At 44.9% G+C, this 17,844-nt stretch overlaps 1 protein-coding gene across 3 annotated transcripts in view; it reads left to right on the top strand.

The window, feature by feature from the left end:
• Positions 1-17,844, top strand: part of PRKAG2 (protein kinase AMP-activated non-catalytic subunit gamma 2) — a 1,779,639-nt gene that overhangs the window by 225,932 nt on the left and 1,535,863 nt on the right. The window lies entirely within an intron of this gene.

The raw sequence follows: 17,844 nt of genomic DNA, 5'->3' as shown, positions 1-17,844 counted from the left end.
TGACAAAAAGCTGTAAACGTACCCGGAACCAAAATAGGGAAGCCCTGTTGGAGGATAGAGTTAAAAACGAGGGCGAGGTACCTGTAACTTGTGTAACTACTTATAACAGCGCATCCCATATGGTCGCAAAAACCATCCATAAACATTGGGAAATTCTGCAGAGCAATGACCACCAATGCGAGAAACCACTGTTCTCCCAGCTCCATTGTTCAGTTAGTACTGATCCGTCATTTGTTTTAATTAGTAACCAGATTACCTAAAATAAAGTATTTTTCGGGGAATATTTGGTTACTTCTTAATTTGCACCACATCACTTGCACTAAATCACAACCCGCTCTGCTGCAATTGCAGGCGTCGTAGCACACCGGAACGCCATTCGGCTGATCCGGTGGGGACCCTATCATGAAGCATGTCACCAACCAGGTTGATGAGTGAGGGTCCTTCTAAAAACATCTGTGTGTTTCTTTTAGTGTGTTTCTAACAGTCACTCTTTTGTTGTTATTGAGTAATGTACTTGATACTCAGAAGTATTATATCAGAGATTGTGGCATTTACGAAATCAATACTGTGAAAAAACTAAAAAACAGAATACCACTGAACAGGAATGGTACTAAACATATATGTTGTTTTGAAATATGTGTTTTCAGTAGTATTTTTACATTTTTTCTCTGTAAGCAAGAAACAGTACTAATGCTGGTTAGAATGACACACCCTATATTTTAAAAATTTACTTCTAGAAGTATGGATTGCCTTTTGATGCCTGATTTGTTTCCATTGGTTTAAGGTTTAACCCCTTCGCTGCGGGGCTAATTATCCTGCAGTGTGGGGGGAGGGGAGCCGCACACGGCGCCACCATGCTTGTGACGAGCTCGGCTCGTCACGCTGCACGGTGGCGCTCTGCTCATGACGAGTGGAGCTCGTCATAACCACGCCCGTTTTCGAACGTTCAGCACAGCAGGGTAATTATCCCCGCGTGCGAGCGTTGCGATGGTTATGACAAGCTCAGCTCGTCATGAGCACAGTGCAACCATGCCTCATGACGAGCCGAGCTCGGCATGAGCACGAAAAGTGTTAATCAAATCTCCATCCGGATGTTCTACATTTTATACTAAGAAGTGTTATCCATTTTCCTGCAACTAACTTTAAATTGCAAATTAGAGCATTAGAAAATCCTTCCAAAATAAAGCAATAGAAGGTCACTGTGGAAGCAAATTGGCCTTCTGGAAGCCTGGCAACCCAGGGTTTTTAATTACATGGAACACTTACAATAAATAAGAAGGCTACAATAGCCCCTTTGTAAAGGTATTTTAAGCTAATAATTTTAGGTAAAGGAAACTGTATAATGCATGGCTTGTAATTAAAATGAAACCTAGGCATGGTTTAATTATTTTGTATATAAATGTGGTTTCAGAGGCATTCTGGATTTTTTATACAGTATGTTTAAAAATGGTAAAAAGTACTAGATATTGGAACACTCAGTGATGTCATGAGTTGCGTCATTTGACTACGTCCAAAGAAAGATACCGATTCATTAATTCAGTGTGGAGCAAGGCCGAAAGCAAGGGATTGCGAGGGCAATTTGGGAGTCAGTGGAGACAGAGAGGAGAATCATGAGCCACTGGAAATTGCAAAGTAGTGTGGAACAAACAGTTTAAGACGAAAAGGTTGCACTTATTTAGCTAATTATATATATTTTTTAATGTTTTTCCAGTTTTTTTTTTTTTGTGTGATTACCAAACACTTGAGATTTATTCAGCAGTGGTTGAGTTACTATTAACCCACGAAAGCCCACTAAGGGAGAGAATACACCAGCATTGTACGGCTCAATTTTTGCATCATCACTGGCTCGAGAAGGCTCCTACACAATGGTCTGACAAAATGACCCGGGGACTAAACTAGGATCATCAGAAGTGGCCTAGGGACTCACAGAGCACCGTCAAAGTGAGGCAGAGTATAAACTAGACTCATCACAAATGTAAAAGCATCTGCAGATCCCAGGCCCAATTGACAAGAGGTTCATCTTGGTACAAGTAAGAAAGTCAGTAGATGGTATATGGCTTGATCAGAAGAAGACCGCGTGCGAAGGACGGTCCAGAGGACAGCTTTCTTACTTTTTTCCCTTGCTTGCCTCATGACAATACGAATGAAGGTTTATGAGAAACGCACAGACAAACTTTGAATCAAATCAAGGTCAAGCAGGATGTTTGTTCTACACTATGAAAAACTGCATTTTAGCCTTACAGTTTTTCCCTCTTGATATCATTGGCAAAAATATAGACTGCGGTTTTGTGAATCAAGGTTTCCGATTTATATAGATTGAGGCGCTTATTGAAAGCTAAGCGTTTGATACTGAAACCACTTGCCTTTCCTGGATACAGCTTGGCAGACGGGTGAACAGTAGGTCTTGAATACAAAGACCACCATATCTCCAAGCACTGCACCCTCCCCTTTTCATCTACGTCCTTCACTTCCTAGAGATCCCTAAGCTGAAAATCAACAAAAGCTCATGAGTTGAGGATCCCTAAGCACCGTAGAAATTCATTTGAGTCCACAGTGGAGAAGAAAGTCAACAGCACCACATTAGACTACCCACTCTGCACCACACCTCACAGCACCACAAAACTGCATTCAACATCACTCAGATCATTGAAGCCCGCACACCATTGCACAGTTAGACACACCTTTAAGTGCCTCACCTGACCATGCACTCCTTGAGGCCTGGCACGCACCAAACGTTTGGTCAATGAAAGCAAAATGAAAGAAAGCTACACTTAAAGCATGACCTGAGCAAATGTATTATGCAAATAATTTGGCTCAAGCACAGTTTAAAAACACAAACTACGCTGCAGACTGAATAACTCTAGCATAGACTTTGTGGGGAACATATATTGAGAGCGGGCAGATGGGAAAGCATAATCTCAGAAATGCTCAGAAAAGGGAATATCACTGGTTACCAAGGGTTTTTAGAAAAATCACAAAACGTTATACCAATATCCTGGTGCCTGCTTTTCTCTTTAACACTGTGTTTTGGTACAATCACTGTGTAGCCTTAGTAACGAGTAACATCTCAACAGATGCAGTGACAGGATGAAACCACAGCACAACTCAGAACATCTCCCTGCACCATCCATGTAACACCACTTTGCACCATACTACATCACACTATGCCACACAGTCAAGCTCGCACAACCAGACATCAGCCCTTTTAATAACAGAAAATTATTCATCATCTCGGACGCTACAGGAGTACGCCACGCCAACCTTACCGTACCAGTCTACTACGCACTTGCAGACCATTCCATAGTACACCACACTCTAAAACCCTCAACAAAACACGTTAGCACAAAACATGGGACCATTTTCCACTACACACACTCACACCACCCCACACCACACAAGATGTTTACCATCATTTCACTATGCAGCAACACTTTACCACAACATAAGGACCATTTCCCATCACACACACACACACACCCACCCTACACCACATCTTATGGTACGATCATTTCACCATACAGCAATCCAAGTAGACAACATAACGGTTGTATGCAAATATATTGATAAAAAATGCCTTCTAACACTCATATATTGTGACCTAAATATATAATCCTCAAAAATATTGCTCCGTTGGGTGCGATCATCTGTTATTGACTCGTTTAGGGCATATTTTTCTAAATTATGTTTAGGACAATATATATTTGTCAGGCGATATTTTGATACCAAACCTGATATAACATTGCACCAATACCATGTCAATTTGTCCCGATTATCCCATTCTCCACTCTTGTGTAAATGCATCACCCCACCCCCTCATTCAGCACCTCACGACTCCCACTCTGCACCAGCTTCATATCCAACACTTCTACAATCAAACTCCACCACACCATACAACATCATACCAGACCAACATTCCCACATCATATCCTTTCCATTGCACCACAGATTCTGGAGCTTGGCCCATATTTACTTAGAAGTCACGCAATGCAGGGCTCCACGCAAAGTTGCTGCACTGTATTATGTGAATGGGAGAGAGCGGAACTGCACCATATCCACTAAGACGTGCAATTGTTCTGTTCCCTCCTTGCGCTACTGCACTTTTGGATGCCATGCCCCAACGCAGGCACCCTTCCGCCATGGTGCAATGGTTTCTGCATTGTGACAGGGATAGGTTTTGTCCAGTACAAAAACTAGGCTTTAACCCCTTGTGTGCTTCTGTTGGCCAACGGCCGTCGCTCGCACTACCTTCATAGTGTTGCGCACGTCCGATGGCCGACGCGGCCCCGCCCACTCTGCTAAACCGCCGAACCGCGGCGGAATTGCTGCTGCGGTTAAGTGGTAAGGAGTTTCCCACTTTATATGTGTGCTGTACAATGCAGCACACGTGCAACACGGGGAACACAAATTGAAATGAAAACATTTCTCATCATCACGCCAGCCTCGAGGAGGTGTCTGCTTTTTGCCGCTGGCCGCGCGACACGGAGGGGAGCATGGGCGGGACAGCGTCTTAGTACCACACGACGCGCGAGAGGAGCCTGCAGCGCGCGGCGCCAACCCCCCTGAGCCGCCCTCCTCGCCAACGGCCAATGGGAGGGCTCTCCTAGGGATGGGGGGCGTTCCCGGGGGTTTATAGCAGGCCCAAATTCCAGTTGGAGCGAGTAATGGCCACAGTGATGGCCAGGGCAGGCTTGTCAGATACCAATGCAGGTCGGACATTTTCCAGCCATTCCTTTAGGATAGGGGCGGCTACTGCCGCATACAGGGCCGGGCTGGGCGAGGAAGGTGTCAAGAAGGTAGGGAGGTGGTCGTCCTCTTGCTATCAGCGATACGTCCGCCCCTGAATACTTCTGGCCGCAGGGGCCATGCTTATTCACGCAAAATAGGGAAGATGAGACATTTGAGCGGCAGGCCATGGCCCATGAGCATGTCATTGTTGTGTGTTGTTATGTGGTTATGCAAAGCCAATTTTTAATTTGAAGTGCAGAAATTCATGTGTAGACGCGATTAAAAGCCAATTTTTGCTTGCAGTGCAGTGTTCACTTATAAATAAAAAATTAATGTCAACGGTGTCTTTTCTTGCAGCTGATTGTTGCGTGTGGGTGATGGGCCATTCTTACGTTACCAGGCTGGAGCAGTGGGCGATATGCAGGAAATGGGATCTGGCCTTAGCAAGGACACGAATTCTATGGCTGGGTTTCCCGCGAATGAGATGGGGTCAGCTGAGGCGCAGGCTTGATCAATGCCTAGTAGCACGGGGCGGTCCTCCCAACATCCTCATTATCCACTTGGGAAGGAATGATCTGGTCACAGTGGGGAGGAGAGCCTTAATAGAAGCCATGCAGAGGGATGTGACAGTTATAACTAACCAATTGGGAGCCACGGAGTTAATATGGTCGGAGATTGTCCCCCGCAGGGCCTGGAGGGGAGCACGGTCAGCAGTTGCTATAGAGCAAGGCCGGAAGAGGGTCAACAGGTCCATGCAGAAATTCATGGAGAGGAGGGGCCTGGGGTTCATTAGGCATGCGCTGATACAGGAAAGGACTGAGGGATATTATGAAAGCGACGGGGTGCACTTGGCTGGGCTGGGTATGGATGTCTTTCTCCTAGACTTACAGGAAGCCTTGTCAGCGGCAGGGTGTCAGTAAACGGGTAGGTGGGGGGGCTCTGTCATCGACGTGGGCCTCCTCCAGAGCTGTGGCGGAGTACAGGGCGATCTGGAAGCAGATGGACAGTAGGGGTACCTCTGCGGCAGAAGGATACAGTCTAAATACCTCTGCCTGGCACAGTAAGGGTGCCTGGGCCAAGAACCTGGAGCCGAGGGGGTTCCAGGAAACAGCGTTGGCGCCCCGTTAGTCCTTCGGGCGGTCGGGGTGCCTGAACCGACCGGGGATGTGCCTCATCGCTTCGCCCTGACAGGGGGGGGCGGGAGTAGAACGAAATAAAGGATAATTTACTGCACCGTCAGAGCATCGCCTCGCCGTGCAAGATGACTCCTTAGGCATGCGGGTCAGCGAGGGGCTGCCGCATTGGATCGCCTGTAAGATGACCCACCTTTTCAGCTACCTGTTGTACGAAATAAACCTGCAACACTGCTTTCCCACAAGTATGTCTCATGAGTTTCCTTGGTATATGAGTGTTAACGTGCGCAGTGCGGAGCGAGCGCTGGCGGTGTGGGCACTATGCCGCTGGCCGCGCGACACGGAGGGGAGCATGGGCGGGACAGCGTCTTAGTACCACACGACGCGCGAGAGGAGCCTGCAGCACGCCGCGCCAACCTCCCTGAGCCGCCCTCCTCGCCAACGGCTAATGGGAGGGCTCTCCTATGGATGGGGGGCGTTCCTGGGGGTATATAGCAAGCCCACGACTTTGCTCGGCCTCTCCTTCCCGCGTTGATTCCTTGGGCTGCTCTGCGCTGTTCCCACCCTGAACCCTGACCCAGCTGCAGAGCGGAGGGCGAAAGTTGTGAACTTTTAATGGTCATGTTTTGTGTTGCAGGCGGAGTCACAGGGCGATCTGGAAGCAGATGGACAGTAGGGGTACCACTGCGGCAGAAGGATACAGTCTAAATACCTCTGCCTGGCACAGTAAGGGTGCCTGAGCCAAGAACCTGGAGCCGAGGGGGTTCCAGGAAACAGCGTCGGCACCCCGTTAGTCCTTTGGGCAGTCGGGGGGCCTGAACCGACCGGGGGTGTGCCTCATCGCTCCGCCCTGACATGGGGGGCGGGAGTAGAACGAAATAAAGGATAATTTACTGCACCGTCAGAGCATCGCCTCGCCGTGCAAGATGGCTCCTTAGGCATGCGGGTCAGCGAGGGGCTGCCGCATTGGATCGCTTGTAAGATGACCCACCTTTTCAGCTACCTGTTGTATGAAATAAACCTGCACCACTGCTTTCCCACAAGTATGTCTCATGAGTTTCCTTGGTATATGAGTGTTAACGTGCGCAGTGCGGATCGAGTGCTGGCGGTGTGAGCACTAGGAACAAATCCCTTTCTACAATAATTTTGTAGTTCGTGAGTTTCTGAAAACCTCATGGGTGGTTGCATGGGAACATCGCATCACACTGAACACAACACATTACATCATAATTTCATCCGAAATCCCACCCCATCTTCAGTATTTCTCACACTATTTAAAAAAGGCTCCCCAAAAGCACAGCATGCAACCCACATCGCATGATATTAGTCCACACCTTTAGGCAACACATGAAGGTAGGCACAATATTACAAGCACCAGGAAACATTATAAGTCACAGCGTCTGACAGCACTAAACACCTCATCACACCACCCATAACACAACATGCAGAACCACACCAGGCAACACACGCCACGCCACATTGCTCTACAAAACCCCAACCAAAGTCATTAGAATGATTAACTCTTTCGCTGCGGCGGCTATTCCGCCGCAGCGCTAACAGGGCGGGGCGGCCGCGCGGCGGCCGCATGCTGGTGACAGAACCGCTCCGTCACCAGCCGCGGTTGAGCAGTGCTCGTGACGGAGCGGTTCCGTCGTGGCCCGCCCCGCTCAATAGAACGGGCCACGCAGGCGCGAAATCAGCGCCGTGCAGGCACGGCGGCCGGGCCATGACGGGACCGCTCCGTCATCAGCACAGCCCAACCGCAGCTGATGACGGAGCGGTTCCGTCATCAGCATCGAACGGGTTAAAGACCACACATCATTGCAGAATGAGACATACATAACATAACATGCCTCGACCAATCAAAACAAATTACAAAAGAGGCTCCTAAAACGAATTCTCTGGCGAGCAGTGAAGCAATAGTTTAAAATAAAAAATAAAATGATTTGCAAAATGCACCTTTGGAGTAGGATTCCTGCTACTAATAAACCCCTCATGCAATTTGTTATTTAACGTTACGTTTATTTATTTGTCAGTCCCAGAAGTATTCAGGTGTGTTGCTCCTTTAAGGAACATCAGGTGTCTTTGCCTTGAGAACCTGCCAAAGTTCAAGGATCAAAAACGGTCACGTGCTTCGGGATTAAGGGCATGGCCCATTACACCTCCCATCTGACTCTGGAATGCGGCTGAACCCTCTCCAAGGGCGTCGACCAACCACCTGCTACTTTGAAAACTCCTGAAAAGCAACTTGTTCAGACAGGCTGTCAATATCTACCCAGCAACCAAGGGCCCAGCCCGTGGAGACCTCGAACTTGGGAATCCCCCCTTCTCCCCCGCTGCATTTGGTTGCGTCTTACCCCCGGTCTGTTCGATCGGCATTTTGTGGATCTCAGCTGCTTGCTTGCTCCTTACACGCTGCATCGCTGACAATATTTTATGTGTCACGGAGCGCTCTTAAATTCCACTGAAGGAAAAGGTTTGGCGCCTTTTAAACAAGAAGTAAAAGAAACGAAGAAAGACTAGAGTGGACACCGTTTCTATAAGAACACAATAAGAAACCCTAGCATAGTACACACAAACAGTACTATTTGTGGTGCTTTTTGTCAAGTTTGAAAGAGAGCACCAGTGCTTTGGCCTTATTATCATTTTTTCTAAATTACTTTATTATGTAAATCTCTTCTCATTACTACGAACCTATGTATTTCTGTTTCTTTGCTCGATGACAGATTGTGAAATACTGATAGTTGTAAGTAGAAATACAGTGTGTTCAACAATAGTCTCATAATGTAACCCAAAACAACCACAGACATGTCCATGGCTAAAATCAAAGGAATGAAAAAAATTCCCCCTCACTTCAACCAGGCCTCTAATCACACCGCGCACAAGGCCAGCAAACCTGATCCTCCTTAGGAGAGATCCATCCATCCATCCTTCCAAATCCATATCCATCCTTCATCCACCCACCCACCCATCCATCCACCCATACACCCAGCCACCCACACATCCATCCATCCACCCATCCATCCTCCAACCCACCCAGCCATCCATACATCCACCCACCCATCCATCCATTCACCCAATTCCATCCACCCACCCATCCATCCATCCACCCATCCATCCACCCACCCACCCACGTGCCCCCATCCATCCATCCACTGTTCCACATCCACTCATTCTTCATCTTTCCATTCATTCACCATTTAAACTATCAGTACTTTCACTCTGCAACCCATCCTTTCACCTTTCATTCCACCCATCCTTTCACCGTTCCATACGTTCACCATAGGCGCTGGAAGCAGGGGTGCGGAGGGTGCTGCAGCACCTCCAAAATTAACCATGCTAGAACTTAGACGGTAAATGATCAATAAGGGCGCATTTCCTTTTTCTGTTGATCTGTCCGCATTTGCTGTGCGTTCAAAGACGGAGGTCCAATAAAAGGCTATGTTTTCTGACAAATTGCTGCTTATTCATAAACCGGTATTTACATTTATTTCTCTGACTGCAAAGTGACAGGATTTTGTAAAAGTGACCTAGGTGACAATCTGGGTGGGGTACAGTAAGTGAGAGGGAAGGCTGTAGGATGACAGTGTTTTTCAAATACACAACAACATTGAAATACCTGTAAATGAACTCTAGACATATTTCAAAATATATCAGCAATGACGAAAGAACAAATGAAGCACATTATTTTGTGATTCTGGAGTGTGTAATGGAAATAAAGATTTTAATAGGGTCAAAGCAAATAATCAATGCACTTTGCTTGGTGATGCACAAAATGATAAATATTTGCTCAAAACCATTTACCCCATATTATTGTTTGTGCTATATAGTTTTACCAGTAAAACTGCATTACTATGCAAATTTGGTGTAATTTTAACAGAAAACGTGCTGTCTGTAAATGAAAGGACAATACCTCACCAGTGCTCCAAAATGCACCACTTGCTACATACCACACCCTTGCACAGCACTCCCACTCTGCACCACTGTCTTTCACCTTCTATCCTACTTTTCGCCGTTTACCTCTTATCTAATTCCATGTTTCCTTCCACCCTTCCTTTCTTCTTCTGTTCTTTCTTTACACTTTCTATCTACCTATCATTTGTCTTTCACTCTTATATTTCTCTGTCATACACACTTTTGCTATTCATATCTCTCTAAGTCTCTTATTCCATTTTCATCATTACATCCTTACACATTCGCTATTTTCTTTCAAATAGAGAATGTGTAATGGTGAAATGATGAAAATACTTTGCGCAGTGGCCCACCTTCCACACCACTCTGCCATGGTACTGCCTAGAAGTATTTTTTATGAGAACGTTGTCTGCAGACCTGAAGACTGAATAGGCCAGTAAGCAACTAGTCTGACCCAATTGATCAGCCCATGTGGCCCGGAAGCAGCCTGATTAGCTGCTTAAGTGAGGTTGACCCTATAGTGGAACATTTTGTGGTGATATTAGAAATTGGACTATGGTGTGGTTAAATATTTTCGGGATGGCTATTAGGTTTTTGGGTTCAGTGTGCCACTGGATTCAAGCTAGCCTGGCTGATAAGGGGTGACACCCCAAAAACGGTCCCAGGATGCTTGTTTCTGGGCTTGGCAGTTCGGGCTGGACTGTTCCCACGAGGAGCAGGGTCAAGACAGATTTTCATTTGGCTGGGTCTAAACTGTGGTGGCATGGTGAGCAAAAGAATGATGGATTTAACCCAGATCTCGTGACTCGGGGTGAATGTTTGATTTGTTCTGCATTCCGTCCATCATCTGTGTGTATTTTATTCGATTTTATAGCCTGTATAAGGAGGCAAAATAGTATGTGTACGGAAATCGGAAGGACGTACAATATAGTGTTAAGCCACCATCTTTGCCATTAGGGCACACACATTCTCTTGAATGTGTTCTCCTTCCTTAGTAACATTGTATGATGTTTGATACATTATGTTGTCACTCTGTGCCTTCTGTAGCTGTGAAATTATAGGAGTACCTAGAAACATTCTGTCCCTGAGTCATAGGTGTTTAAAAACACACTAGGGCCCGGATTGACTAATGTATCACACAGTGTAACAGAGCAAGGCAACTTGCTGCACTGCTTTGTGTGAAAGGGAGAGAGCAGACATGCCACAAAACTTCAAAGATATGGCACACTTCTGCTCTCTCACAGAGCTAAGGAACTTTGGCAGTGTAGCACCAATGCAGGCACTCTTCTACAGTGTTGGAAGGATACCTGCATTATGGGCAGACTTGTTTTTGTGCAAAAAGGGATGCCTTCTTGCACAAAGAAATACTTAGAGGAGTATTCCTCTTTCTATGTGTACTGCACAATGCAGCACACATGGGAATCTGAAGTAACAAGGAGGAATTAAGATATTTCTCCTTGTTCTGCCTCTCTTGGTTTGGCACACTATTTTGACGCAAACCCAGGTTTACTGTTTGTAGTAAGTATGAGGTGGTATGAAAACACACGGGTGGATGCATGGGAACGCCCAAGCTCCACCCATGTAACGCCTACCTTAACGTAAAACAGCAGTGTTGTCTTTTTTCTACAAACTCATGCAAGGCGACATAAAATGTTAGTAAATCTGATCCTAGGTATTTTTTAATAATAACAAGTATGAGAATGAATAACATTTACATCACGCACACCAAAAACTGATTTTTTTCAGGCACTTAAAAAATGGCTGTTGTTATTCAGCCCCATACCCTTATTGAACCGACTTCAGAAAGATGAGTCCAAGGTAGTCAGAGTCAAACTGGTACCAATACATATTCTGCAACATACTTTGGAACCCACGAAAGGTTTTTCCGACCTTAAAGATGTGGTCTTCTTTAAAAGGAAAGCATGAGAGTATTTTATTTGCTATAGTGAATGACACCTTTCTGTAAGTTTTCTGAAATGAGTTAATAGAAAACATCCCATTTTATATATTAGCTTTTCAGGCCTATTCATTTCACAGCAAGGTTCCTCGAACGTTGTCATTGATGTGTGACTTAATTATAACTAGGCCGTTAGTAGAGCAACCGAGTGACCTCTAGGTGGTGCTCTGAACAACAAACCCAGGGAGTGTACATTTGAGAGACAGGGCCATGCTTGAATAATAGTGCTAATGGTGCCACTAGGCGCATCATGTTATCATGAACCAGTTCTGGAGACGTTAATCCTCATTTCAGGATATCTGAATGCAAACAAGTACACAAGTGTGACCAAGGTGCCCAGACATTATTACCGTGTATTGTTTAGAGAAATCAAGAGGCATTTATTCCAGGACATTAATCAGAAATGATGCAGTCTTTGTGAGCACATGAACCAGTTGCTGTAACACTGTGTGAAGAAATGTATCAACTCTGCAAGCACTGGCTGAAATTAAAAACTGTACTGTACTCTAGAAGTGAGTCAAGCTGGTAGGAGACTCCATCTACTATAATGCATTGTTTGAAGATCAGAGGTGTCATGCCAAATGCAGTCTCACCTGTTTTAGCGGGCAGGATCATGTGATACTTTTTCAAGAAGATTCTACCCCCCTTGTTAAAGAGTAACCAGTCCTCCAGTGTTTTTCTGGTAAAATAGTTCAGTTACAGACAATGAGTGACCTAGGGTGGTGTTTAGGTCTGTCCTAAAGACAGCTTTTGTAGTTTTGCCAAATTCATGTTGTGTAAAAAATATCATACAAAAATACTTACATATATAAGGGCTCCCAATTAACACTGTTTCACCAATGGTCTGTTGAGCAGCGGCGGCTCCTCTGCTTAGGCGGAGGAGCTCCGCCCCACTGCATTTTGAGCAGTGACACTATGTTATTATCATTTTATTTTTCCGCTGTCAGGCAGGTTTAGCAAGGGGAGGAGAGGTGGGCACTTAAGTGAGCATAACAGTTTGGCTGGCGTTCTTCGGCCGGCCAAACAGTCATGCGCACTTTGCAAGTTCCCCACTAGACTGTAATGCACTGCGAGTCCGCAATGCGTCGATGCGGCGAATGCACGGTAAGAAATATTTTTAAATTGTTACTTTCCCTGTCCTGTTGTCTTTCCACTTTTACCCCCCTATTCACCCCGTCCACCCCACCGACCCACCGCTGTTACCTGTGCTGGCCTTGCCTGTGTAGTGGGGTGCCTATAGCTTTTGGTCCTGGTGCTTCTGCACCCGCCGCACCATTCAAATCATGACCCTATTTCCTGCTAGACAAATGCACATGTGTCTCTCTTGTTTAGTAGTAAAATCTAGTAATAATCTGGGTTTTAGTGGGGTTCCTAGAGCATTTGGCCCTAGAGCCACTACAGCTGCCACACCATTCAAATCAAGTCCCTTATAAATGCAAGGTAACTGCAACTGTTACTGCCTGTTTAATGTCAAATATATCAATGTTATGTGTTAGAGGAGTTCAAACAACTTTTGGGGCAGTGCCACTGCACCTGCTGCACCATTCAAATCAAGTCCCTTTTAAATGCAAGGTAACTGCAACTGTTACTGCCTGTTTAATGTCAACTATAGCAATAATATGTGTTTAGAGGAGTTCAAACAACTTTTGGGCCCAGTGCCACTGCACCTGCTGCACCTTTCTAATCATGACCCTGTTGTCTGCAAAATAACTGCACTTGTGGCTGCCTGTTTAGTAGTAAAAATATAGCATAGCTCTTGCATATTAACTTTATTTTTGAGAACTGATAAAAGCCCCCTGATATGTATAATAGAAGAGATTTCACACGCACAGTACAAGCGTGTGCAGGTGAAACCTAAAAATTAAGCGCAAAAATGGTGGTCTGCTGACCTCAGCAGGCCACCATCCCTGTGATGGCTGTGATTCCTAATAGACTGCCAATTGCAACCTACCTCATTAATATTCATGAGGTAGGTCAATTTGCTACCTACTAGGAATCGCTATTTGGGGGGAAAATGTCATACATTAGGAATACCGATTCCTTCATTGCGATTCAGAGATAATCACAATTAGGAAGTTAATATTCGTAATGTTAGTACATCTGGCCCCAAATGCAGAATGAAAAACACTGTGAGCAACAGAATATGTGGTTGTTCAAAATCCCACCCAAAAGAACTCGATGAAGCTCCATACAGTAAGGAATACATTGAAAAAATGTGTTTGAAGCCTTATTTGCTTTCATAAGAGTGAAAAAAGCAAGCGAAAATGTAATTAAAGATAATTGAAACCATAAAACAAACCATGCTTTCACCTCCATTGATGATAACGAGCACCTCTAAGATGTTCTGCTCCTTCGTGGAGAAGGTTAAAAAGATCAAACTCTTCCAACACTAAAAGAACAGAAGTACATAATTCGTATCTGTTACTGCTGTGGCAATGCTTAATTTGAGCTAGTGGTTTTGGTACTTGGCACCGGCACTTAATTGTCAACACTGCACTTATGACTGTCTGCCACATGGTGTCGCTGCTCATCTTATTTAGAGATGAGCAGAACAATGGTTGTTTATGAATATAATATGCATTAAAAATAACTAATACCTCGCTCCCCAGCCATTCCTTTAGCTTTGGGAACCTAAAATAATCTCAACTGTCGCACTTGCAGGCGAGGTAGATGGTTAGTAGATGTTTTGGTACCAGCATTGGCAGCACTGGGAAGGGCAATGTGTGGTGCAAGCTGTAGTGGCCGCCTGGTCAGGGTCCTTGCATTAATTATTTTACAAATTAAGCACTGGCCTGTGGGCTCTTTTGAGAGACCGCAGTGAGAACAGATACCGAATGTGGAGACTGAAACATTATGATTTCTTTGAACTATAGCCAATGAATTGAATTATTTTCATTATAAGGATTAAAGGATTATTCTAAGCATTATTTGTGAGTCCAGAGCTTCAAACATGTTCACTCGTTTAACTTCATTAGGAATAATGATTGCCTGTCAGCAGGTGCTCCTGATGCAGAGCCACCAAAGTTTAAGTGCAACAGTGGGCACAATCGTTCAAAGTAGTGACTCAGTGCACAGTGCTTCCACAAGTATAGTGTTAATGTATGCTGGAGTTGAGTGATTTGAGTACTCGTGGAAAGGACTGCCACTGATAAGCACTTGTGAGTTTAGGGTCGTTATTGCATGTGCCCGGGTATTTGAGGTGGTAATATCGCACACAGAATGTGGTATTACATTACCATTGAGAATAGGGGATAATCAGGGCCGGACTGGCCATAGCGGGCACCGGGCAATCCCCCGGTGCGCCGCACACGTGGGGGCCGGTTTTCGGCCAATTTTGTTACAGGGCCATTTTTGCAGCATAGCCCCACAGAAAGTTGAAGAAGGGTGATTCATTGCGAGGGGGACAACATTCCTTTTGACAGGATTGACTATCTAATTTACTTCACGTATATATTGCCACACGCTCTTGGAGTTTCCTTGTGTTCTGCATTACAGCGCTTCCTCATGCTGTTTTGGGATGCGGTCAAGGAGAACTACTGATGTAACACCAGACTAGTACACTCATAATACAAGAGAGCAGCACATGTGAATATTATATTCTTTCTCACAAAAAGCTCTTGGTTATGAAGAAATTTTACAGCAAAGTGCTCCTCCTATCGCTCAATTTGCCTATCTTTTTGTGGAAATGAGGGAAAAGCCTATTGTATATGCAATTTTTCTCTCACATGTATGTCAATGATAACTTCTTCATATGATATACCTAGTTCAAACAACTATGTTATGGAAGTATGCCTATGTTTCTTTAAGGGCCAGTTCCTCCAGGAATGTTACTTTATGCTGTATATCTTGCCTCAACTGATTTAAGCTTGCTGTTTTCCTCTGGGATCCTGTGAGGGAATTACGTCAGCTATTTACTTTATTCCTACAGGACGTCTCTTCTATCTTTGAGTGCATTCATACTTGCTTTTTCCATTCTGTCATTTATAGGATTATGACCTGCTTCTGACAGTTATTTATTTCAAATATTGCAGTGATCCTTGCTTAGAACTTGTTGATTTTCAGTGTACGATAATTTTATTTATACTGTGCATCAACCATTTACATTCATATCAGGCCTGTTGCTATATGTTATTTGTAAGAGAATTATACTTTTTACAGGCGCCCAGCTTTGTTTGTACTATAACACCTTATATTAGATTATCCTGTTTACATCCTGTCCTTTATTCATCATTGCTTCGAACAAAGCTACCACATTAGTTTGCTACTGTGGAACATCTGTAAAACGGAAAGTGATAATGTCTAATAACAGGAACAGCAGTAAACCACCTAAGCAGCCACTCTTTACTGAAGTTTTAAAACAACCTGCTAGCCTATCGACTAAGGGGAGTTTGTCTCCGTCGTCCAATACACCTCAAGCTTCACCATCTAGCAGTGATCAGTCATTATCCGTCACGATGCAAAGAATATTGCAAGAGCTTTCTGGGGTCAACCGCCGTTTGGAGGGTCTTGACCTTACAATCGCATCCTTGGCTGGAGAAACTAAATCGATCAGAGCAGATCTCACAACTTTTCATACAAGAATTGAAACTCTTGATTCTAAAATTCTTGCTATTGAGACCCGTTTGGATTCAGTTCAACCATCGGACCAGGATCTTCTTTTTCTACACAGTAAAATCATTGATTTGGAAGACCGCAGCCGAAGAGACAATGGGGCACATGCATCATTGTAGGAAATTGCATTTCCTAAATTGCGAAAATTAAGGAATCGCAATTTAGGAATTGCAAAATCCTATGCATCAAGAAATCCTAAACTTTTTTAGGATTTCTTAATTTTCTGAATTTGCGATTCCTTAATTGCGAATCGCAATTAAGGAATGGCATTACATTGATTCCTCTGGGCCTAGAGGCCCAGAGGAATCAATGCCGTTTTGCATTTCTATTTTTTGGAATTCGCAATTTGTTGATGCATTGCAAGGGTGCTTTTTTAAAGAATTTCGCAAACTAACACGAGGGTCAATCAGCGCTTGAAGTGCAGGTGTGTGTAGGAGGGGACGAGCCTGGGACAACGGAACTCTGGGGACAGCCTCACTTCCTCATTCTTTCCAGGTTTCTCTCCATTGTGTCGATACTCCCCCCCCCCACCCCCCGGCTTTCAGGCCTGTCCAGCCCCCTGCTCTCTGCTCTTAGCAGTCTCTTGTGTGTAGGATGTCACTGGGTGTCTTCTGTCGTCTCTCTAATTCCCCTCTTTCTGTCCCTCGGTTTCTTTTGTTTTTCTACGTACCTGTTTTAAATAGCACCAGTGCAGCGCTGCACAACATGCTTTTGCAGCCTACCAGCTGTCTCATGCTATCTAGCCCTATCTTTTGCTCTCTACCCTGTTTACCCCTTTTGTCTCTTGCCCCTCTACCCCAGCAGGTAACATTAGCCCCATAGCCTCCGCAATGCGGAGGTCCCACAATCTCCAGGGGGCCCCCTCCGGAATTTTGCAGGTGTGGCAGGCCGATGCACTGAAAGCTCCGGACAGGGTCCAGAAAGTGGGTAGCCCCCTCACCTTTCGTTAAGCCGCTGCTCTGCCCACTCTTCCCCTGAGCCTCATCCCAGCCCATGCTCTATGTATCCTGTGCAGTCTCTCACTGATTTACTAAAAATATAAAAATAGCATAATTGTATTGTAATTTTATTTATATAGCCATAGCTTTACTATACAGTTGATATTAAAAATTATAATATGATCTAGTTAGTCAAGAAGCAGAGATCTTTTAGGTGTCTGGTATTGGTGGGCATTGTTAGAAGGTGTTTTCATGGTGAGGTATGATGTGGACTTCTCTGTGTGCTATTGTCGTGCGCTGTTCAAGCATCAGCTTAGAAGTGACTACTTAATTGTATTTCAGTGCTTGTTTAACCTACCGCCCCATAGTATTATTATTCCATGTTAGTATTTTATTTTCAATAGCGCTTTCTGTGACGAACGAGGCTTCGGAGCGCTTTCTAGGGAATTGAGTAAACAGCTAAATCTTGTTGTGCTTGATTGGTAGAATCTGGGTTTTATTGGGTGTCTGTGGGCAGTATTATGGCATGAAGTAGAGAGATGTGAGAGGGGCAGAGACACGTTTCCAA

This window comes from Lissotriton vulgaris, chromosome 10 (genome assembly GCF_964263255.1).
Source record: "Lissotriton vulgaris chromosome 10, aLisVul1.2, whole genome shotgun sequence".
In the NCBI taxonomy this organism is placed as follows: domain Eukaryota; kingdom Metazoa; phylum Chordata; class Amphibia; order Caudata; family Salamandridae; genus Lissotriton; species Lissotriton vulgaris.
This window is presented reverse-complemented; position numbering and strand designations above follow the sequence as displayed.